The sequence below is a fragment of the Ictidomys tridecemlineatus genome, chromosome 16 (genome assembly GCF_052094955.1).
Source record: "Ictidomys tridecemlineatus isolate mIctTri1 chromosome 16, mIctTri1.hap1, whole genome shotgun sequence".
Lineage (NCBI taxonomy): Eukaryota > Metazoa > Chordata > Mammalia > Rodentia > Sciuridae > Ictidomys > Ictidomys tridecemlineatus.
The window spans coordinates 50,968,468-50,993,259 of NC_135492.1; the positions used below are offsets into that span (position 1 = coordinate 50,968,468).

A 24,792-nucleotide genomic window follows, 5' to 3' on the forward strand; every position below is an offset into this window, starting at 1 on the left:
CATTGGGGTTGCGTTTTCTGAAGGTGTGTTACACTTAAACTTCAGTTTTTAAAAATGGTGCTGTGAGCACTTAGCCTCACATGGAATCTGTTCAGCAGATATAGCCAGCTGGTTTGACGGACAGTGAAATGACCTGCTCATCATGCCTCCCAAGGGTCCTCACAGCCCATCCCAGAGCCACCTGAAATGACGTCCCTGGGAGACACCTAGAGTAATGCAAGTGTTCCCCAAAAGATGCTCCCCAACTCCAGCCTGGTTGTCACTCCATGCTCTGGTCTGAGCTAAATGGTTTGCTTGGTGTAGGAACCAGGAACATTTGGAAATAGGAATCCACTGCAGAGAGAAAGAATCCCATCACTGTCCAAGGATTTCAGAGGCCAGAAGCTAAATGTCAGTGTCAAGGCCAGAAATGGGGAAATTCCTCTTTCATCAACAAAGTTTTGTTTTTTGTTTTGTTTTGTTTTTAATGGCTTTTGGGAAAACTAGACCATCTGTCTGCATTCCTGTTGTAGGTATGGACCACGTACATTCTCTATCGGACACAGCCCAAAGCCAGGACAGGCTTCTCAGGCTAGACTGCTCTCCAACAGAGCGTTTTGCAGACCTTGGGGTATTGACCGACAGCAGGAAATACGTTTTTTAATGTGACTCAATGTGGCACTCACAGATGGGAGTGGGTCTTTTGTACGTGTATAAAAATGGGAAAAAGTTTCGTGAGAGTTTTATCCTTACTCCTTTCAGTGCAATCTGATAGTGCTCTTTATCCTGTTTCTTTTAACGTTCTTGGCCACCTACTAAGTTGACTGCAGTGGCCCACGGTTTGAAAACGTTCTGCTTTGGAACCCAGAGCTACAGTCCAGAGCGCCAGCCCATGCCTTTTTCTGATGCTGTAGCCTGGAGTCTGTCCCATATGCTTAAAGCAACTTGGAGTCTCAGCCCTTGGCAAGAGAATGCCATCAGATTGGATATTAGGATCTATGACTGTGCTTGCCCAAAACAAGCTCCCCTACCTGTCAGCCTAGGACTCACGCACTTCCTGCCTAAGGCCAAGTTCATGGGTACTCCATGCCTCCAATGGATGATGGTGTCGGACATTGGGCAGTGGCATCATGGTGTCCTTACCACAGAGGGACCCATGCCCAGCCTTGGGAAGTCCAGGTGGTTTGAGTGTGGAGGTTTTGGGTTTTTTCTTTTTGGGGGGAGGGGAGAACTAGGGATTGAACTCCAGGACACTCAATCACTAAGCCACATCCACAGCCCTGTTCTGTATTTTATTTAGAGATAGTGTCTCACTGAGTTAGTTAGCACCTCACTTTTGCTGAGGCTGGCTTTGAACTCATGATCCTCCTGCCTCAGCTTCCCGAGCCTCTGGGGTTACAGGAGTGTGTCCCTGCGCCTGGTGCATGTGGATCTTTGGTGTGCAACGTAGAATCCACCCTCATTGAGGAGATCTGGACCAGCCTAAGGTTTGATGTGGGTGCTTTCCGTGGCACATGCTGTGAGCATGTTCCAGGTGGTGTCCAGAAGTTTGCGAGTTACACACAGACCTCTGAGTCCACCATCAGTTGGACTCTCCAGTGAGGTCACTCACAAGTATACAGTTTAGTAGGGAAGGACCAGAGCCTGCCTGGGTGTATGTTGCAGGCAGCAGGACACAGGGGCTGAGCTCAGTGCATCCCCAGTCCCCCAAGTCTAGCAACGTGCCTGGTGCAGGGTCCCATTGGTAGAGTCGCTGCCTGACCCCAGAATAGATTTCTAAGTCACATGATCAACTTCTGAGGGTAAAACAGCAGGCAGGCTAACATTAGAAGCTTTCAAGGCAGGTGACACTGTGTCATGAGGTCTGGGGGACATCCGATACATTGACAACACCTCCCGCAGACAGGTGGAATCTGCCAGCTGTCCGTACAGGAATAGCAGCAGGTTAAAATAGCTCTCTCGCCAGCGCCAGGAGGAATTCAGGAACAGAGAGTGCCTTTATTTGGAAACACGGGAGAGAACTGCCTTGCCAGAGAAATCCCTGATTTTGCTTTGAAAATAAAAAAGATAAATGGCATCGCAAGAAAATCAGAAGTTCATTTTCAGGGACTTATAAACTAAATTTTTACAAGAAAGCCTGCCGCATTTATGAATTCCAGTCTTTATCTTTTAAGCAAACATTTTTCTTAGTCCTGTCCAGCCATAGGCTTTGGGAAATTGTGTTATTTCTGGTTCACTTGCTCGTTGAGAGACGAGAGTGTGGGTTTCCTTTGGCACTTGTGCTTAGTGCCCACGGAGCTGGGAGCTTTGCCACCATATTTGGAAAATAATTTAACGTTGGCCACCTTGATCTCCTTCTTCCTCAGTGACCTTTGTCTTGCCTGTGTAAGGACAGTTGTAAGGACATAGACTCAGTCCTGGAGGGCGCCAGTGCCCATCTCTGTGGCAGCACCCAGATTTCTTCCATGGACATTCAGCCACTCTTGTTGCGATGGAATTTTCGTACACATTCCAGGAAATGATTCCTTTGCCACCGACGCTTCATTAAATCGAGTTCTCGGGGAAGCCATAAACCACACAGAATGTTCAGAGGGCTTCTGTAGGGGGAAATGCAAAGAACAGAGTTAATCAAAGGCCCCAGGAAGAGTCTTCAGGGCCTCCTGTTTCTAGACGGCACCCGGAGAGACTGGATGATCGAGATCACGGCCAAGGCCTGCTGTGTGTCTGTCATGGGGTTGGAGATACGTGTCCTCCGCTGAGAGTGGATGGAGATCCCCATGGAGAGGACGTTAGCTGAGCACAATGTAAATCTTCATATAACCGAAAGACCCAAGAGAAGGACTTTCGTAGAAATTTCCCGACATGTTTTCTAATAGCCTTGGCGGATGGAAACTTTAAAACCTGAATCCCTAAGCTCAGGATGGTTGGCCTCACGGAGCTTCCCAAACTCTCCGAGGGGCCCCTCCTGTGGGATTCTGTGTGGGCAGCTCACAGCTGGCGGGCTCCCTGGACTTGCATGAAAATGGCTTATTTTGAAGGGTGATAAAAAGGATTTTTCAGAAGGGAAACGATAAATAAATACAGTGCTGGTTTCTGTATCTCTTGGGGTATGGGCTGTGAGTGACCTTTTAGTCACTAAGGTTACAGGGAGAGGTAAGCGCTCTACAGCGTCAGTGGCTCTTGTTAACCCCTGCAGGGATTTTGAGGGCATTTAATATAGCATTTTTGCTTAGGTCCTAACAGGGATGACCATATTCATCACAGAACACAGTTCTTCCTCCCTCCATCCCTGAAGTTTGGCAGTGATCATGGAAGACACTGCTGGCACAAGGCAGCCAGGCTCCACTCGTGAAGAGTTCAGAAGCAAAATCAGAGCATTACAAGTGGACACTTGCCCCCCGACTCCCCCCACCATGCACCTCACCAGACAGCGGGGATGCCCTGGCCTTATCAAAGGAATAAAAGGGCAGTGGGCTGGACGTGAAAGCGCAGGCGGATTGTTGGTGGTTTCCCGTTGGCGACCACCCGTGCAGCAGAGCCCCAGCTTGAGATCTCTGGGAGTTTTAAGGGAACTGGACTGGCATCGTGGCCTAGAGGACTGCAGGGGAGGTGCCCGTGTTGCTAACTGTCTCTGGTATCTGGAGATGTGTGAGTGAGTGTTCTGTGACCACGGGTTGCCTGTGTGCTCAGTAAGCTGGTCATGGGTTCCCACGACTGGAGCCCAGTGTGGGTTCCTTCACTCTGTCCTTGGTAAATGAGAGGCTGTCTGTCATGCACCGTTCCTTGGGGCTCCTACTCCTGCCATGACCTAGTAAGGGAGGAAGTCTCAGACGGGTGCAGGCTGGGACGTTTCCCCATCCTGTTGGTCTGGTGGAGGGCCGTCCCTTCCTGTATATAGGCTTGGTTTGGGTACTGGAGGGACTCACGGGGATGGTAGGAGATGCGCTCCTGCTGCTGAGTCCCCTTGACCGAGTGTGACTTGATGGGCCTACAGGGGGAGGTGGAGCGTCTGGAACGTCACCTGTGGACTGGGTTGGGGCCCATGCCTATGTTCCCCTTGGAAAGTCTGGAGACCGGTGCTGAGAATAGGGACTCCCACAGGAGGCTTTTGTGGCCAGTGTGGTTACTCGGTGACAGGTTCCCCAGAGATGCTGAGGAGGAAGAACTTCTTCCTTGGGTTCCTTCCCTGTGGACAGGGTGGTGCCCATGGCCAGCCAGCCGCTGGGTTCAGCTCCGGCTCACCTGTGCTTCACATGTGCAGCTGCCGGCAGGTGCTCCTCTAGACTTCCATCCTAATGTCGAGAAGATGAGAAGGGCAGCCCCAGGGTCACCAGGGAGGGGTGCTGATGAAATAAGTTACTATGATTTCAGTGGCTCTTGGAGGAGTTCTGAGACCCGGCAAGCACTCGACATTGTGATTGTCCCATCTCCGTTGGTGAGCATCCAAAGGGAGCTTGGCAGTCCTCATGGTACCTTGTGTCCCCCTCCCCCAGGCAGTCTGTCCTCATTTCACAAGGGACACCACAGAGGCTCCGGTTAAGTGCCTTTTCGTGTCACCCGCCTGGTTGTTGTTGGTACAGATACACATCTGGCTGTGTCCTTTCTTTTATGTCCCAGGCTTAGTACAGACTGTGCACACACAGTGGTCATTAGAAAGACAGAGACCACCAATTATCACAGCAAACAACCAGCTATTTATGAAATAAGAGTTTAGTTTTAGAAAGTTGGCGCAGGGTTAGGAGATAATGAGAATTTGTACACAGCAAGTCCCGGCAGTGGAAGGAGTGGATTCTGAGGTCTCTTTATTATAGTCTCAATTCTTCTGAGTGCCTCCTGCCCCCCAGAACTATAAAGTGGCGTGGACTGTCTGCGATCGCAGAAACCATAGAAGTTTTAAAGTGAGTCAGACACATCTCTGGGCTCTCCTGCTCTGCCGCTCTCTGAGGCCGGTGCAGCCCAGCCCTCCAGATGCTTCTCCTTGACCCACAAAGACAAGACGTGCGTGTTCACAGGGGACAGCGGCTCCTCCTGGACGCGACTTGGTCACCTCTACATGCGTGTGATCCTACTGTCCTTGTTTTTGCCGGGCTTTCCTCTTAGGGTGTCACACAGGCGTGGCTCATTGGCTTTGATAAGTACACGTGATTACATCACGCGGATGTGATATGGACTTATCCAGTGGTCACCCGCTGACATTCCCCGTTATTCTGCATTTGGGGGACCTGGAAGCCGTACTGTTTCAGCATCCTTATAGGTATTTTCTGTACCCCTGAGACTTGGCTCCAAGGGGTTAAACATATAATGGACATTCATATGAGTTTAAAGAAGCATCCACAATAAGTAGATGTCTTTATAATCAGAAAAATAAGATACAGTGGGTTAGATAACTGGAAGAGTTACTGACCTACCACGGATATCCCAGGAGTGGCCTCTCGGGTGAACTGGCCATGGGGGAGGCCCTGCTGTCCCTGGAGGAAGCAGACCTTTGGATGGAGTCCAACCCAGTCCTCTCCTCTGTATGTCCAGTTGTCCTCTGGGGGGCACATCTCAAGGTCCTTGGAGTGAGGCACAGGCACAGAGGGCTGGGCAGCCCTGCAGCCTGGTCACAGGAGGAAGAGCAGGATGCCAGGGGCTGAGCCACCTCCTGCCTGGGCTGGCACACTGTGGCACCAGGGGCCCTGCATCTGGGCTGCATCATCTGTCAAGTTAGAGGTCCTTGGTAACACGGGCACCTGTAAGGACCGGATGAGAGCTCTGGATCTTCTTGCCAAAGATCTCTGGCCACGGTGTCTCCTCTGCCCTCTCATCCCACCCGTTCTTCAGCTGTTTGTAGGGATCTAGACCAGGCTTTGAACATCCGTCCCCTCCCTCAGTCCGTACCAACTATGTCCTCCATGGGCTGGGTTAACGAGCACCCATAGGGGCCTTTCACAGAACAGAAGAGTCAAGGTTCTGAGGTGCCCAAGGACATGGTGGGTGGGGACCTAGGGACATGGAAAGGGCTTTCCTGTCACGGGGGTCACTGTTGCTTTGCCAGATTGGAACACAACTTTTCCCGTATCAGAAGGCGCGTAGTGTAACTGTTAGACGTCCCTGTGGCCACACACACGTGATCTGTGGCTAGCAAGAGCGGTCCATGAGCAGACAGCCTGTCCATTTAGGGCTGGGCCTGCATTCGTGGCTCTAAACTGCTGGGAGGTCCGAGAACAGTGGCTCAGTGTTCCTGAAATGACCCTGAGTCGCACGTTATTATAGGTCCTCGGTGGCGGGCCTGCTCCTTGTCTAGCAGTGAGGGCCGCTCCTGCCCAGGGGCGTTTTCAGTGCCCACATTAGGAAAAGCTGGTTGAAGGGTCAGCTCTTGTCAGTTACACACTGGGGTAATTGTTAACACTTACTCACTTCCAAGTTTTCATCCAAAAAAAATTGAAATCATTACTAGTACTTACAGCGAGTTTGTTGGAATCTGCAAGTTTAAAAAAAAAAAATTAAAAAAAAATTTCTGTTCATACTGGCCTTGGCACACCTAATGGTCTAACAACTGATACCTTGAATTAATTTCTATTCATTAGCTATTTTTTATATTTTATAACTCACAAAATAAGACTTAGTTCATTTGTGCTGCTATAACAAAATACCCCCTACTAGGTGATTAATAAACAACAGGGATTTCTTGCTCACAGTCTGGGAGCTGGGAAGTGCAAGATCAGGAAGTGCAGGAAGAGTCTGTGTCTGGTGAGACTGACACTCTGCTTCAAAGGTGGTTCATGTTGCTGTGTCCCCACATGATGCAGGGGCAAGGGAGCCTCTTTCCCAAGGGCACTAGTCCCATTTGTGAGAGTGGAACCTTGACCTCACTTCTTAGCACCGTGGCATTAGATGTTTGGGTCCAGCGTCTGCATTTGAAGGGAACACTTTATTTGCCAGTTTTGGATCACCATGAAAATACCTGAGAAAAACAGCTGAGAGGAGGAAAGAATTATTTTGACTCAAAGTTTTGTAGTCTCCCGACCCAACACTGTGGGTCGGGGTGAGAAAGAACAGCATGGAGGAGTCAGTGGGGTTCAGGGGAGATAACAGGTCCAAAAGCTCGGACAATGGCCGGGGGCAAAGTCCCTCTGCGTTCTAGGTGAGTTGTTTGTTCAGTTTGCAGTCTCTCCTTCCCGGATGCAAGTCTAATCTTCCCTGGTTAATGACATTTCTCTACAAAGATGAAAGGCAATGGGGTTCCGATTTGGTGGGTGGAGCCTCGGGTAGATCCGGAACTTGAGGAAAACCCTTCTCTGGATCCAGGATGGGGCAGGGGGCTGGGGAGGCCGGGGTGGCCCTGAGGCTGCAGTTTGGCACATGTGGCCTGTCACGGCATCATGCTCTGGGTATCATTTTCTGAGCCCCAGCACTGGCCTTTAAATTGAGACTTGCCGTCCCTCATGGATGTGGGCAGTGTTACAGGACAAAGGGCCACCAGAGGTGGCTTTTTCAGGCTCCACGTCCCTTTGAGCTCTGCAAACAGGGAGTCATCTGTGAGCCATCTCGAGGACCAGCCGTGGGGTCACAGACCCCAGCTCAGCCCCCACCAAAGGGCGGGGCTGGGATGGCACTGTTCTGAGGTGTGGCTCAACAGAGACATTTCGTTTTGTTTAAGAAATAGGTAATAAGTTCATATGGCAGAGAATTTCTACGCTCAGAGGGATTCATCTTTTTCATAACAGCAGTGAGTGTCAACAGCGTGTGGAACCCTGTCTTTTGTAACTGGTGTCTCTTGGGCCAAGTCAATGCCAGTTGGTGCCTTTGGGCTGTTTGCAGCGATGTGTTGAGATGTGTTGCTTCGGCTGGACTCCTCAGGGTCACTTCTGGTTTTCAAGGAACCCAGAAGGCTGGGAGGCACTTCTGGGCCACCCTCTGCATTCACTCAACCCCCGAGTGTGGTCATGTGCTCCACCCAATGTGCGAAGCTTTGTACGGGCTTAGCCAGAGGCACTTCTGTCCTGGAGCAGGCTCTCCTGGTGGCAGGAGATTAGCAAGAGGCTCCGAGAGAGGGGTCAGAGTGTGCTGGCAGGGCAGCCTGTCGCCCAGAAGGTAATTAACGTCCCACAGTGTCCCCTTCACAGGCTGCATGTCAAGTACGGGGCAGGGCTGGAGCAGGCCCTTGATCCCGACAACTGCGGGATCTCTGGGGTACCAGGTGGAGGGACTTGCCCCTTCATTACCAGCCTTCCTGCCTCCTGCAGAGCACGCTTGGCAGAGGGTGTGTCGGGCACAAGACCTGCCCTTCCCCAGGTTCAGCGCTGGCAGCTGGGCAGGCAGAGGTGGAGGCCTGTCTTGAGGAGGGTGGAAACACCCTTCTGATTTGTAGTGAAATTTTTAAAGTGTTCCAACGTGGTTCCTGCTTAGAGCTGAGGGTGGTCACCCTGCAGGGAGGCCAGTTACATACGTGTGTGTGTATTCATGTGCACACACGTATGTGCTTATATATTAAAGCCTTAGAAAGTGTTTCTGGAGGGCTGGTATCAGTTTAGAAGATGAAAAGTCCTCTGTGACACAGACTTCAGCCATTGATGAGTACCCAGAGAAAGGAGCTGTCAAGCTTTTCCTGTAAAAGGCCTGTGGTCAATGCTGGCTCTGGGGCCACGAGGTCCCTGTTGCTGTAGCCTGCCTCTGCTACCGTGGTATAGAAACAAACCCAGACAGTTTGTAAACCCATGAGCTCAGATGTGTTCTAATAAAACTTTATTTAAAGAAATGGTGGTGGGCCAAAGTGGTCTGTAGGTGGAAGTTTGCTGACTTCTGCTGGAAAGTTTTGCTTCTGAAATGCAGCCCTGGCTCTGTGGCTGCATCTCCTCTTAGAGGACAGTTCTCCCTAGGTTTTGCTTCTGGTCCTCTTAACATACCTGCGTTTTACCTTGTCACACGCTGTTCCTCCCAAAAAAGCACATCCTGGAGTTTTCTCTTTTTTTTTTTTTTCTGGAACCAGGGATTGCACTCCGGAGCGCTTAACCTCAGAGCCACCTCCCCAGCCCTTTTTATATTTTATTTAGAGACAGGGTCTCACTGAGTTGCTTAGTGCCTCACTAAGTTGCTGAGGCTGGCTTTGAACTCGTGATCCTCCTGCTTCAGCCTCCCGAGCCCCTGGGAACGCAGGCGAGTGCCACCGCTCCTAGAGATCCTGGGGTTTGCTGTATACTCGCTTGTCTTCCCTGGCAACAGAGGGCCTGCAGCTCCTGCCTGGCTGTCGATCTGTGGGGGCAGTTCTGTCCTGCCAGAGAGTCACCTTAGGACCTCAAAGAGGCCTTTCTTTGGGACAGGGAAAAATGACCCGTGCCTTTGTGAGCCCACTGGTTTCCCGCCGACTAGCCACAGCCAACCTCCCGTCTTGCTGTGGGCTCAGAGGGGCCCGGGGCGGGGACACACTGTGGGATCCTGGCGAGCTGGACCCTGCCTGTGCTGATGAGCCCTGTGGTCCTTTCCTACCTCTTCTCCCGTCTCCAGCCCTTAAGCTCTGGGGAGCACCTTTTCAAAACTGCAGGAGTTTGTCCAGGTGTCCCAAGAAGCTGTTGAGATCCAGATGATAAGCAGGCAGTGTTTTCAAACGTGGGCCCGACTGGTTTTTATTAGAGTTGGGGTGGGGATGGAACACAAACCTGCTTTGCTATTAATGTAATTATTGCCATTTGTACCCGTTAGTTGCTGTTTGGGGACAGCACTCCTTGGGGGGAATTGCTGTCTTGCTGTTGGCAGTGACTCGACTGTTCTAGGATCCAGGATGCCGCCAAAAGAGGTTGATTTATCTACACGTTGACAGGCAGAGTGCGCAGTTTGATTTATGTGAGCCGTTGGTGGAGATCACCAGGTAGCTTGGTTCCCTGGTGTCCACAGGTGGTTTTGTTTGTTTGTTTTTAGTCATACATAACAGTGTTTTTTGATACTGTACATACATGGAGTGCAACTTCCCATGCTTGTGGTGGTACATGATGTGGAGTTTCACTGGTCGTATATTCATACATGAACATAGGAAAGGGATGTCCAATTCATTCCACCGTCTTTCCTATTCCCGTCCCTCTCCTTTCATCCCCTGTGTCTAGTCCAGTGAACTTCTAGTCTTCCTCTACCCTTCTTATTGTGTGTCAGCATCCACTATATTAGAACTTTTGGCCTTTGGCTTTTAGGGACTGGTTTATTTCACTTAGCGTGATAGTCTCCAATTCTAGCCATTCACTGGCAAATGCCATAATTTCATTCTTCTTTATGACTGAGTAATGTTTCATGGTGTATACAGACATTTTCTTTATCTTGAAGGACATCCAATATTTATGGCAGCTCAGTTCACAGGAGGTTTTGAGGCCTTGGGAGAGGAATGTATTCCAAGAAATGAGTTGCCTTTTGTCTCTTCTGTAAGTCAACTTGAATCTACTGGAGAAGAGCTTGGGATTGGATTTCCGCCCAGCTGGGTTATCCGCTAGCAATTTAACCACAAGAACTTTGATCATTTGAAAGTGCTTTTAAAATCTTTGAAACAGGGATAAGAGAGATCAGTCAGTGTGGCCACACATTACGAGATCAATCTTGGTAAACGTGATAGCTGTGAACAGATTGTGTTATCGAGTTGGAAGAGAGGGTGATCATGAACCCCCAAATCCTAGCTGTTCACTGCAGCCTGCTTATCTGTTGCAGAAGCCAGGTGCCAAATGGAGTAGCTTTTAAGATCTTTTGGTGAGTCAAAATCCTCTGGTCCCAAACTTGATATTCTGAAAGCCATGTTGTCACTTGCCTGTGACACAGCACAAAACGGCCCACAATGGTTCTGCCAAACCTAGCAGGCTTCTTCCATTCTTTACCCTGCCTGTCCTGTCCCAGCCTGAGACTCTGAAAGGAGCAGACCTAGCTGTGTGTAGGCAGGACCCGGACACACTGGTGACACCACTTCCTACCCTGAGCTGCTGTGTTCTGAGCAGCTGCTCAGAGGTCACCTCTCAGGGCGAGGTCACCTGCTCAGGACAGATCAGGTGGAGGGAGCCCTGGGTACTTCTCTCCAGGCAGGGGCTCTGGTCTGCAGCTGTGGCTTTGATTGAAAAGGTATGTGGCCCTCCGGAGTTGACGCCCACCAAATGGCACTGGTCTTTGAAAAATGTCCTTCAGCATGGCCCCTGGGGTACATGTTGACTTAAGGATTGTGCCCTTGCTTAGAAGCAGGATGGTGACCACAGCAGAATTGCCCCTCACCCAAGGCATTTGCTATGAAAGTGTCTTCTGTTAATATGTTTAAGGATTTATAACGAAAACAGAGCCGTTCTAAAATAAAAGGTCATTGACACGAGCAGCAGCGGTGGACGATGCTATCTGTTCTCTCAGATAAGGGCGTTGTCGCAAAGGCACGATTTATGGTAGTAATACTGAGTAGCGGGACCCCGGCAAGTGATAAATCACTTTTCTCAACAGTAGAGATTGAGGAAGGAAAAAAAAAAGATACCAAGTCCTTTTACAAACAGGAAAGTAGGGTCACTCTGAAGCATTTAGTTTGTGGGAAATATAGTACAAGACATTGCCAAAGGCCTGAGACCGTGTGTGCTGTTGAATGTGACATTTTCATCTCATTTTGGGGCAAATCATGGTTGAGACTTGACTTTAATCAAAACGAATAGTGGACACCTTAGTCCAGGTGTTACATAGCCCATCATAATGCCTTCCAACGTAGACTTGCCGTGCATGTTAAATGTGTAGCTATGATGACAGTGAACGTCAGCATCTCAGGGGCTGGGGATATAGCCCAGTTGGTAGAGCGCTTGCCTCACATGCACAAGGCCCTGGGTACAGTCCCCAGTTCTGCCCACAGCCAGGAAGATGAGCAAACACAAGCAACTGGAGTTCAGCCACAGGGTGAGAACAAAGATTGCACTGTAGGAGGCTTCGCAGGAGCTCCTGGGCAGCCTGGGGCCTCCAGGGAGGCACAGGGAGCCCAGGCCCCCCTCCCAGGTGCCTTCCTCTTCCTGGTGGAATTTGGATGCAGTGGCCATGTGGCTGGACACTCCCAGGGCTGCCTCTGTACTCCTTGGAGATGGGAAGGCTCCAGCACACACAGTCAAAGGCTATCTTTCCAGGAAAGCTGGTCACTTAGAGAGATGGGTTTTCTTTCTTCTCTGGGGGACTCTTGGCACATGGCTATATCAGTGAACCTCCTTGGACTGGCTGTCACATCGTGAGAGTCTGCAGCCACACCAGGTGCCTGGGAGGCCTCCCAGGGTGAGGTCCCATTCGTTTATTTTCAAGAATCTTCCTCATGACCAGCACAGAATAACCTATTCCTATGAGCAGGAAGAGAACAGGAAGCCCTGCTCTCCGGGGTCCGTCCAGCCCTGGTGCTCCATGAGTGGGGCTCATTGGCTTAGTGGTTGTCGAGCTGTTCCTTTGCTCATTTGTCCACGTGGAGAGCACTGGTACCTTCTGTACCAGCCACTGCCCTCGGTCCGCGGGTGCAGCAGAGAGGACACTGGCTCACGTCTCAGGGGTAGAGCTCGGCAGCAGGCCAACCAAGTGTGCGCTGTGCCCACCAGGTGCCTGGGCTGGGAAGAAGAATGGTGCTGAGGAAGGGGACGGACGGTGGAAGGTCCAGGTGACAGCATTTTCTCAGCCACTCTGAAGTATCCTTGTCCCTAGCCCTTCTCCAGTTCCTGTCCTTTATCTTCAGAATAGCTCTGAGCGGGTGCTCAGGACTGCCACCCCCTACTGACAGACGGGAATCAAGGCCTGGTGTTGTGGGGACTCAATAGGCAGATGGTGGGTCAGAGCCCCTGCCCTGAGCACAGATCCCTTCCCTTCACGGTGGCCTCCCCAGCCTAGTGCCCCCCTGTCTAGGCCAGCTCCTTGGCCAGAGGAGGCTCAGAGTGCAGCGGTCCCTTAGGACTGGAAGCACCCAGCTGAGAAGCACCAGGGGGAGGGGAGCTCAGCCTCAGGGGCTGCAGGAGAAGCCCCAGACCTGGGGACAGGCGGCTGGGAGCACTAGGTCGCAGTGCTGAGGGCGTGGCGCCCTGGAACTCCTGGGTGGCCTTGGCACCTATCCACAGGCTGAGTGTGAATTCCTGCCCAGGCAAGGGGCTCCCAGAGCCCCCACCCAGGAGCAGCTGGGCTGGGTTGTGGGAAGATAGAGAAGGCTTTGGGCAGGGCAGCTTGTTCCTGCAGAGGCCTGGATGACCAGAGGCAGGAAATCCATACTGTCCTACCGGGACGCAGTGGGTGGAGGGCCCTGCTCCACCCGCTTCCTAAAGGTCGTTAACTTGCCCACTCTCCCGCCACCTGGGGGTTTGAGAAACTGGTTCTCCATGGCACGTGCCAATCTTCAGCTTCTTCTTGTTCCCTTCTAGGGACTGAAATTGTTTTTTAAAATCATTTATTTATTTTAATGAGGGCAGTAGGATAGCAGAATGAATTCTGATTCATGTACACAATGGCAGCACAACTTTTTTCATTTCTTATTGTGCACATTATAGTGTCACACCCTATGTGCAGTCACACGTATGCCGAGGGTCATGTCTAGGGACTGAAATTTTTATGCAGGACTTCTCAAAATCTGATTCCCCTGATTAAAAAAAAAAAAAAAAAGAATTGAACACGACTACGACTAACTAGGGGGCCGCAGTGTGACAAAGAGATGCCTGTGATGGGGAACCAGGGGACTTGGATCAAGCTTTTAGCAGTAGCATGTCATTTGGGCACTTGTTTTCCTTTCAAGGACTTAAGTTAATTTTTGTTTTCTTCACCTGGAAGTGAGGCTAATGGTATCTACAGACAGGGAGATCAGGGACTGGCACTTCAGTTACCCTTCCCCTGTTGGAGTGCCAGTCTCTTAAAAACTGCAGATCCTGCTAATTTGGGGCTTGCTCCAAAATATGCTTGTCGTTGGTTTTCACCATCACGGGACTCTAGCTGTTGCTTGGTGCCATGGCTGAGCGTTTCATTTGCTGTCGTGGTGCAGCAAAGAGCTTAGGAGCTCATTAGGAGTGTTATTGAGAGAGAGTGCCACGGATGGGGCTTGGTTGGCAGCCAGCAGTTTCTGACCCGCCCTTCCTGCCCCTGGACTCCGAAGTGGCCCTGGACTCCGAAGCCTGCCACTGGCCCATCTCACTTGGGGACTGTTCAGAAGGTCGTTTGGGATCCTTTTAATAGTGGCACATGTTTACCAGAATTCTGCTGGGGAGTGATTCTCTGCCTGGGATTTGCAGAGATAACCCGTCTGACCTCCAGGTAGCTCAGAGACTCTGAAACTCCTCTAGTCAAAACTGGCCGGTGATTCCTGCTTCCAAGATGAAGAAGGAAGGGCAGGCCAGCAATGAGTGTCCATTTGTGGAGCAACTATGGCCTCTTGGATTTTCTCAGAGAAGACTAACAATAAAGGCACTAAGGGCTCTATAGGGCTTTGACCTTGAATTTAAAAAAGACGGCGCCTTTCTTGTGGGTGATCATACTGTGCTTCCTGGAGGTGGGCAGGTATGTGGGGGAACTGCACCTGTTACAGGTGAGATCACCGTGGTGGTGTGTGGCTGTGGTTTCCGCAGCCATTTCTTCTTGCCCCCGGCCTCCCGTGGCTCTTTGCTGGGCTGGCTCCTTCTTATCCCGAAGATCTCATAGCTTGTACATGCGCTGGCAGACAGGCCCGCTGCCTCCCCTGTTGAACGGCCTTGCTCACCTGCGGTTTTCCCAGTGCCTCTCCCTTCCTTCCTTAGGTTACTCCTCACTTTATTTCTTTTTGAGTATCAGGTTTCTGGGTTGGTCGTGCTCGGTCCCCACCATTCAGGCATGTGTTAGTTGGTTTCTCTGTTGACAGTATCACAGCACCACAGCCAGGGTCAGTTTATAAAGTTGTGAGGTTTGTGTTGCTTTAGAAAATCAGGGTCGGGCTGGGGATGTGGCTCAAGCGGTAGCGCGCTCGCCTGGCATGCGTGCGACCCGGGTTCGATCCTCAGCACCACATACCAACAAAGATGTTGTGTCCGCCGAGAACTAAAAAATAAATATTAAAAAAAATTCTTTCTCTCTCTCTCCTCTCTCACTCTCTCTTTAAAAAAAAAAAAAAAAGAAAGAAATTCAGGGTCCAGGGGCCATGTCTGATGGTGGCCTTCTTGCTGGCAGAGTCCTGCGGTGACCCAGGACATCGCATGGCAAGAGACGGGGTGTGTTTGTGTTATTCTGGTGTCTCTCCCTCTTCTTATAAAGCCACTAGTAATTCATTCATGAGGGCTGCACCCTGGTGGCTTGTTGGACCCTAAGCACTTGCCCAAGACCTTGCCTCTGAGCATCACAGTTGGGTAAACTTGTGGCATCTTGATCACAGTGGGGGTGACATTTCAACATGTGAACACGTGGTATGGGGGGGTTCTGCTCCAGCCCATACAAACTGTGCGGACCATAAGCACTCCCCCGCCCCGGGCAGGGCCCAGTCTTTGCCTTTCTGGTGCAGAGCCGGGCGCTGCACAGCCCTGTGCTCAGATCTTAGGAAGGAGGATAGGAGCTGAGTGTTACAGACGACGCTGCTTGGGTTGAAAGGCAGAGAACAGAGTGCAGGAGAGCTTGGAGAAGTGAGGGTTGTAGAGCACACTCTCCCGTGAGTCTGGCGCTTGCTGGCTGCGTATAGAATTCTGAGTGCTGCTGGCCCCTCCATAGGACTCTGGGGCATTCCCTCCCCCAGTGACTCTGAATGAGAAGGAATTTCCCTGCTTGTTCTGCTTGAGCTGAATTGATAAAAATCTATTAATCATCAGTTTTACTTTAAACCCAGAGAAATTTTTAGACTTTAGAAACGCAGCCCATGAAGTTGAACTTGTATTTCTAATGATCGTACCCGGCATTTGTGTGCAGATTTTGTAGTTACTCATTTTTAAAATCCTTACACTGCATCCATCTGCAGTTTGAAAGACGTGCGGAGCCTGGCGCCTGGAGATGATGTAGACATTGTCTGCCTCGAGTGGATATACCCAGGTGCACTCTGCAAAGATCCCCCTTCAGTGACAGACGTCCGAATTGTTCAAACTACCAGATTCTTAAAACATGTTCCCTCCTTGTCTTGCCCCGTGGATGGGCCTGAGCATTGTGGTTCCACATGACCTTTGTGTCAGGCATGCCTAACCGACAACTACAGTTCTCTCTTCTGTTTCTCCACCAGTCCAGCTCTTTAGGTATTTCAACTTAGAAGTAATAGAAATTTTATACACACATACTGGAAGGGTTCAAACTAAAGTGCTAACTATAATTTTTAATTTAAAAATCATAATGCAAATGTTCATAGTATATTTCTTTTAAATTGAGCAAGTGTTATTGTAAATTTTTTCTATGTTTGATAGAAAATTGAATGACACTCTAGATTCTGACTCTGTTTCAAATATGTTGGTTTTTTGACCAATTGTCAAGCAGAAGAATTTTGAGGGGATGAAACCACATCTGGACTCTGGGGGATCTTACGTTCTCCTTCTGAGTGATCCCCCCACACCCCCCGAGAATTTTATGGGTACAGCTGCTCTGTAAGTATTCATGGTAAACGCCCCACTCACAGGCTGTGTGAGTGCTCGTAGGATTTGGGGGGTGGGTAATCAGGGATTGAACTCGGGGGCACCCATGGAGCCACCTCCCCAGCCCTATTTTGTGTTTTCTTTAGAGACAGGGTCTCACTGAGTTGCTTAGGGCCTCCCTTTTGCTGAGGCTGGCTCTGAACTCGTGGTCCTCCTGCCTCGGCCTTCAGAGCTACTGGGATTACAGGGGTGTGGCACTGCACCCTGCTGGATAGAATTTTCAAATTGCATTTTAATCCAGAGATTTTGAGCCTGACTGGTGGTTGGCTGAGGTTCTCTGTATTCCTTCTTCTAGAAGAGGTGTCTCTTTGTGGAAACCAGGGAAGGGACTTGGTTTGCCGAGCCTAATTGTGAAGCTGCATAATTCACCTCTCCTTCCCCTCTCCCCCACCCCCCTCCCCTCTTCCCTCCCTCCCTCTGTACAAACACTGGACCTTGCTGGGATCTCTGACAGCTCTTCCTGTCCCACATGGAGACCTCAGCTGCGCACTCCTGGCCTTTTCTCCTAATGGCGTCATCCTCTGGATTCTTGGGACTTCAGATGTTTGATTTTTCTGGAGTTGAGAAGAGGACGGAGTTTATTTGTACTTCCCTTTAGATGTCACTCATTTCTTTTTTTTTTTTTTTGCCATTATAGACAAATAAGCCTTTATTTTTTCTTTTTCTTTTTTAAAATTTTAATTTGTCATATATGACAACAGAATGCATTACAATTCATATTACATATATAGAGTGCAATTTTTCATATCTCTGGTTGTACACAAAGTAGAATCATATCCTTCGTGTCTTCATACATGTACTTAGGGTAATAATGTCACTCATTTCTTTGACGTAGAAATCCTTATCTCCCAGGTTTAGCCTCAGAGCAGGGTCTGAGGAATAAAGACAAACCAGGCTTTTATTGGAACAAGTTTTTTTTTTTTTTTAAAGCAAACATGGTTTCAGCACGGAGTCGGTTTGGAAGCCTGCGGCCCCGCACATCTGCCCAGGAGCTGGCTCAGGTTTAAAACAGCCTCCGGTTTTCCCTTCCTGCTCTTGGGGACAACCTGCAGAGGCATTAGCTGGGGGCTCATCCCCTTACCCCTTTACATGGGAAGCAAAGGTCTGCAGGGGAAGGGACAGGTTGACTTCTGCTTCTGTCTGATGGATGTGGCGTTTCCCAACAGCCCAAGGGGCAGGCGCTGTATACAGTGGTGCATAGTGCTGTCTGATACTGCACCTACGTGGGTAACTTTGATATTGTCAAGCCATCGGCTGTGACGGTAACGATTGTGACAAAGAGGGTAATGATCAACTTGCCAAGGCATTTATTGAGCACTTACTGTATGCACGGCAGCCAGCTGACAGTTGTACTGGCAACAGTAATTTTTGCATTGTCCCATTTTGCAGATGGGGTGCCTAAAGGTGGACTCCCCTGCTCACATGCTGATGGGTGGGCGGCAGGGGAAGGCGTAGCAGAGCACCTCCCTGTGAAGATCGAGTGTGGCTTCTTCTCCTGCCTTCAGCCTGTAACGGGCATTGTGTTTCAACCTTGATTCAGTGTTTTTCAGAGAATGTCAACATCTTTGCAAAAGAATGGACTAGAGGCTCCAATGTTGGGAACTAAGGAGAGCTTCCACACTCAGGCACCTGCGCATAAAGATGCACTGGAGCCATTTCCATGAGCGCAGGGCAGCTCTGGAGCTTGGCGCCCCTGGCTGGGCCTGGAGAGGGCAGCAGCCCTTTCCCTTCTCGGGATGCTGAGCACTGGTTGCTACAAAACTCCTTCTGCCATTGCCACTGGACGAGATGTCCCTGTCCCTGTCCTCCTCAGTGTGCAGGATGGACTGGGTGCCAGGTGCAGGAGCTTCTCTGGCAGGGGCGAGTCTCACTGGTTGAGCAGCATGAAGCCTCCAGAAGGTTTGCACCGCTCTTAAAAGAAGCTGCACCAAATCAGCTTGGTGAACGCAAAGACGATCATGCGCTTGCAGGATGCAGGATTTTAACTCAGTCAAATCTCAGAAAATATGTATTTCTTTCTACCATACGGTAGACCCGTGAGAAGGGAAGGGTCCCAACTGGAGGGGAGAAAGTCCTTCTGTAGAGTTTAGCATCTGGATCCTCTTACATGGTTGCTAATGGACACACTCACTTAACTTTCAGTTTTCACAGTTATTTGTGTAGTCGCCTCATGTTCTTGTCTTCTTGAGATGGTCTCACAAACAACCTAGATTAAGCAAAGAGATTTGAAACGGCTAACCCCACTTCGTGTGCAAGGGTCCTGAGGTGGGTCTGTATTAAGGAATCTTAATAATGGAGCCCATGAGCTTCAGAGCATGACTGAGACTCAGCAGGACCCACACAGAAGCATCCGTCTTCCAAAGCCTCCATCTCTGCAAAGTTACTCTGTTGCTGATGCACAGAGATCTAGCTGCCCAAGGCCATGTCACCCCCAATTGGGGGAAAGGCACAGACACGGGGGACAGAATCCACAAGGTGCCCTTCAACTCCATGGGATGAGTAGGTCGGGTATTTCTGGTTGTAGAGCAAATAAATCTTGTGGGCTCGCGATGGTGCAGGTGTGTCTACGTGCTTTTTAGTTGGACACAATATTTTTATTTCATTTGCTTTTATGTGGTGCTGATGATTGGACCCAGGGCCTCACTAAGCGAGCGCCGTCGCTGAGCCACAATCCCAGTCCTGGTTCCCAGTTCTTGCCACGTGGGCCGAGGGGCAGGATTCCCTCTGCAGTGTCCCGTTTCTCCCATCTGTCTGTCAAAATCGACTCCAGAGAGCCTGACCCAGACCCACCCCGCCCCCAGCTCAATCAGGCTCCCTCTCAGCCTCTGTCTCTCCATCCGTGACCCGGTGACACTGTCTGTACCGGGTGACGAGATTCTTATGGCCATCGCATGGGGAGGAAGAGTGCATCTTGGCCAGCCGGTGAAGCGGCCTGCAGGGTGTTTTCTTTCGAGGTTTAAAGGGACGAGTTTGGGGAAGGTTCTAACCCTCATGGGATTCCAGATTCCAGTCCCACTCATTCCGACAGGTTGTTGTTACCTCGAGGTGTGGGCACAGACTCGGGGGACATGTCCCTGCAGAGGCATTTGTTTTAACGTTACCCTGTTAAATGACACTAAGGACAGTGGGTGTGGGCGAAAGCACGCGCCCCATCGTGGTAACTATGATGACGTGGTGGTGAGGTTGTCACTTGTTGGTTGGGTTTGTCTGGTTTTGCTGCACTTGCACGCTTGTTGAAAATGCATCCAGCCCCAGCCAGACTGCTCAGTGGATACCGCCACCGCTTCTTCTGTCCATATTATAATCTGATATTTTTACTTAAATATTCTTTAAATGCAAGTGCCTATTTGGCATTATTGGGGATTGAACCCAGCATGCTCTACCACTGAGCAACATCCCCAGTCCTTTTTACTATTGATTTTGAGGCAGGGTCTTGCTCAGTTGCTCAGGGTGATCTCCAGTTTGTGATCCTCCTGCCTCAGCCCCCAGAGCTGCTGGGATTACAAGCATGCACCACTGCACCCGGCTATATGCAAATATATATTTAAAACAATCTCTTCTATACATAAGTGGTTAACAAGTGTGAGGGGCGCTAGTGAGAATGTCCTTTCATGGGTGCTGATAGCAGAGGGTCTTTGGACCAGTGGAAGGATCCAGCTCTGTGGGCCTTTAATGTTTTAAGACTCAGACTTATGGAATTGAATGCTTCGAAATGATATTTTAAAATCTTGCCAAATTGCATGACTTTTGGAGTCACTGTGACCTTGTCTCCCTTATCTTTAAACCTCCCATAAATGAAATGCTGTCCATTAGACATGAGCTATGATTTTAAGTGTGAACTCAAGAAAATGGCCATTGAGCTTAGTTGGTTAAAAAGGACGAAGTACCTTCCAAATCCTGTCGTTATCACAACACGCAAACTGTGCAGCCACAGTGTGATTCACCCTTTCTAACACAAGGCCTTTGATTTAAAATGTATCACCATTAACCTAAATTGGGAGTAAAGAATAGCCGCACTGTCAATTTTATTACTGCCACAGAAGGACAGATTCTAATCCCATGATGGGAAAGTCACCGAGACCCAGCTCCCCCACTTAAAAAATGGTGACCCGGGTCCAAGTAGGGATCGTTCAGATTTTATTAACTTAAAGCAGCTGTTGTGTCTAGGACGCTGTGTCCCCGGACGTGGAGAAGGTCTTAGAAGATACTTATGTGGTTTTCAGGCAGCTGGCTTCCCAGCGCGAGGCTGTTCCTGGACACAAGAGTGGGTGCTCCAGGGCTTCCCTGTGAAGGAGAGGCTGAGGGTCCAGATGGACACTTCCCTGGAGGAAGGAGCGGGCAGCATGACTGAGGCCAGCTTCGCTGCAGGGAGTCCTGCTGTCCTGAAACCTTGGGCACAGGAGGCACGGGGCAGAGGACAGACCCAGAGGCTCTTGGAGCAGAGGGAGGAGGCACCAGGGCAGGAAAGACTGATACTCCTAGCCCAGAGAAGTCCAGGCGAGGGTGCCGTCTCTGCGTTCTGGAAAGGTGCACGTGGGGAAGACCCTGCCTGCAGATGCCAACTCACTGTGCTGTCTTGGTGCCCCTGGGAGAGCTGCTCAGGTTTCATCCCTGGGGCTGCCTTTGATGCTTGGTCTGAAGTCATCACCCACCACTGGGTAACTGTCCTGATCACAGTTTCTGGTTGCGTGTTCGTGCAGTAGTCCCTTATCTGAGGTTTCACTTTTTGCTCTTTCAGTTACCTATGGTCAATTGGAGTCTAAAAATATTACGTGGAAGTTTTCAGAAATAATTTGTAAGTTTGTAAATGGTGCCTTTCTGAATAGGGTGATAAAATTGTGCACTGTCCTACTCCACCCTGCCTTAGATATGAATCATTGCTTTGTGCAGTGTGTCCACACTGCGTGTGCTACCCTCTCATTAGTCACTTACTGGCCATCTTGGCAATCAGATTGACTATCCAGTACTGCGGTGCTTGTGTTCAAGTAGCCTTTACCTAGTTGCTCAGTTCTGCATCACAGTTTCTTGCCTTTGTTCTCCCTTTATCCCCTCTTGTTGGCCTGATGTCTCTTTGTAGTCTGCCCTTCTCCTGCCAGGTGATTCACGGCATACCTTCCTGCTGGTGTGAGACTTTGGAGGAGCCTGTGCCTCAGACTCGGGCCGTGCAGTCAAGGTGATGGTACTGGAGCAAGTCGGAAGCCTGTGATAGTCATAGGAAGGGCTGTGCCGGGGAGCCCCACACTTTTAAGAACACGTCAGTGGGGACGTTGGGATTGCTCTAGGCAGCCGAACTCTTTCTAAACATCCTGGACTGCAGGAGTCTCTGCGAACTAGGGGTCTCCCTGAGGGTGAGTGGATTCCGAGTCTGGCTCCCGTCTTGGTGACCACAGCAGCTGTTCTGTTGTGTAGTCTGCTCCGAGGACAAAGGTGTTCCTGGGAGAGCTTCCCCAGGGCTGCCTCCTCAGGAGGGGTGGTGTAGGGGAGGAAAGTGGTGGCTCCAGAATGTTCCTGAGAGCTGTCAGCAGTTATGGTGTAATCATCTTCTCTGGAAGAAAATCGTAATTACTGACTCTGACTCCAAAAATAGTAACACTTGAGCTGTAAATTCATAATTGCCTCTGAAACGCAGAAGCAGACATGTTTAATTTTTCTCTCCCCTCTGCAACCTGTCCTCTTGGTCTGGTGATTCAGATAGGCGACAGCCAGTCAAGGCTGTTGGAATCTGGTCTTTTCCTGCTGCTTTCCTGGGGCTTTGGCTCAGACCTTACTCGGTCACGCTGGACACTTGGGTTTAGTACACTGCTTTTCCTACCAGGTAGGAGCCTGCAGAGACTAATACTATTAAGTTTCTAAGACTTTGAAAATGTTTATATGAAACACATTCTGGCTGCTGCCTTGTTATGGTTTTTGGGTATGGATGGGAGTTCTAGACTTCTAGACTGCTAGAAGGCGTTTTCCAGGTTGAGCTATGTAGCAAGTTTTCTGTTGCTACAATGAAGTGCTTGAGGTTGGGTATTTTATAAAGAAAAGAGGTTTGTTTTGCTCACCACATTGGAGAAAGAAAATCTAAACAGCATGGTGCTGGTCTGGCAAGGGCCCTTGGGCTGCCTCATGGCAGAGGCATCCTGGTGGGCATGCACACAGGAGGAAGGGATCACAAGGAGGACAGGACTCCAAACTGCAGGGAGGTCCAGGCTTGTCTTTCTTTCTTTCTTTAATTTATATATAACAGTGGAATGCACTATAATTCTTATTACACATATAGAGCATAATTTTTCATATCTCTGGTTGTGTACACAGTATATTCACAGCAATTCATACATGTACTTCATAAAGGTACTTTAGATAATACTGACCATCACATTCCACTATCATTTCTAACCCCCTGCCCCCTCCCTTCCCCTCTCACCCCTCTGCCATATCTAGAGTTCATCTATTCCTCCCATGCTCCCACTTCCTACTCCACTATGAATCAGCCTCCTTATATCAGAGAAAACATTCAGCATTTGTTTTTTTTTGGGATTGGCTAACTTCACTTAGAACAGCGCCATCCATTTACCTGCAAATGCCACGATTTTATTCTCTTTTATTGCTGAGTAATATTCCACTGTGTAGATACACCACATTTTTTTAATCCATTCATCTACTGAAGGGCATCTAGGTTGGCCGTAGATGCTGGTAACTTTCCTTTGGCTACTGTGTTCTCCTTCTTCCCCGCCCCGGTTCTCTGCTTCTGCCCTCTGTGATGCTATTTGACAGGTTAGTTTCACCTCTTTAAGTCACTAGGCCGAGGTTGCCAGATACTTGCCTACCCAGAAGGGAACCAAGCCCATGTGGCTGGCACACAGTGGGTCGTGCTTATTTCTCTGTGGTTCCAGGAGGACTCAGTAGGCTGAGGATGCATGAATCATCCCCAGCTGCGAGGCCACTGTTAACCTAAACTCTTAGAGGAACATGACCCTGGACATGAAGATCTGTCCTCGGCGTCCTCAGTTGACTGTCTGGATTTCTGAACAGTTGACTCTTGTGTGACTTCCAGATAGTAGCGCCCTCTATCTTCCTGGCCAAATAATCTGCACACGGTCATTAGGTGGAGCCAGTTCCAACTCACAGAAACAGCAATGTCACCGCAGCCGCGTGTGACGTCGTCGTCTTGTTTTCTTCGGAATCTAGTTGATGAGAGGGAGCGGAGCTTTGGAAGCCATTGTGGACACAGATGGAGACACGCCCCTATTTTCTGTTTGCATTTTCTATTTTTCCCAGGAAAGAAAATACTCTGATTTTATAAGATCATGGGGGATGGGGGATGAGACAGTTGTGCAGATGTCTCAGTGCGTCTGCTGCCTAGAATCAGTTATCATCCAGTTAAAGTTGGTCATCAGGACTTGTCACGAGGAGGAGAGTTTTAAGTGGTGAGGAAATGAGGAGGGTGGAGAAGCCGTAATGATTATTTATGTACCTCTCGCTGCGCAGCGGGCCCTGAGCTGTGCAGGTGTGTGGGTCCGGCCACAGCTCACCCTTTTAGTTCCCCTGAAACCAAGAGGCAATCTTCTTTGGAAATGCGCTAGGTCCCCAGGAGATGAGGAACTGTGAGATAGAGGAAGCTCTCAGGAGGTGAGAGGGTGAAGGTGGCGAGTGCTGCCCACGCAGAGCAGAGCGGGCAGGACCCCACACAGGCTCTGGGAGGTCACTGGCTCCTGGGTGGGTGTCGGCTCATTGGCTTCCTGGCTGTGTGACCTTAAGAGTTACACATCTCTGGGCCTCAGGATCCTCCTGGGTTCATTAGAAGGAAGGTGGACCTGTGTGCTGTGGAGCCCTGCTGCTCAAGGAGGTCACAGCCCCTACCCACCTCGCTGCTCTCTGTGGGCCTCTGACAGTAAGGGCAAGTCATGACTGAATTCCAGACACAGCCCAGGGAACACGTCGCAGGTGCAGGCGCAGCCGGCCAAGGCCACGGTGTTGGCTATGGCCTCTGCCCCTCCCTTTCCTCTTTCCATACTGAAGTATTTCCAGGTCCATCCAAGGCAGTCTGCAGTGGTACCCCAACATAGTTCAGTGTCCATCTCTAAGAAATGCCAGTGCTTTCTTCATTAGCTACAACAGAGGTGGCAAAATCAAACCTAAACTGGAAATCAGTGGGGACCTACTTTGGGAAAATGATTTCTCAGTGTCTGTAGAATTTATGATTTTGTGTTGATCTTTTTTTTTTTTTTTTTTTTTTTTTTTGCAAAAGTGGTAGATAAAGAAACCCAAAGGCCGTGTG

The 24,792-nt window shown here is 49.9% G+C and overlaps 1 protein-coding gene and 1 long non-coding RNA gene across 4 annotated transcripts in view; one reads left to right on the forward strand and one right to left on the reverse strand.

Annotated features, from left to right (window-relative positions):
• Positions 1-24,792, forward strand: part of Pdzrn3 (PDZ domain containing ring finger 3) — a 201,683-nt gene that overhangs the window by 33,267 nt on the left and 143,624 nt on the right. The gene's annotated exons all lie outside the window — the stretch shown is intronic.
• On the reverse strand, positions 1,259-16,903 carry LOC144371185 (uncharacterized). Its single transcript, XR_013431345.1, has 2 exons — positions 4,222-16,903; positions 1,259-2,576 (listed from the first exon to the last, which is right to left on the reverse strand). It is a non-coding gene; the product is annotated as an uncharacterized LOC144371185 (long non-coding RNA).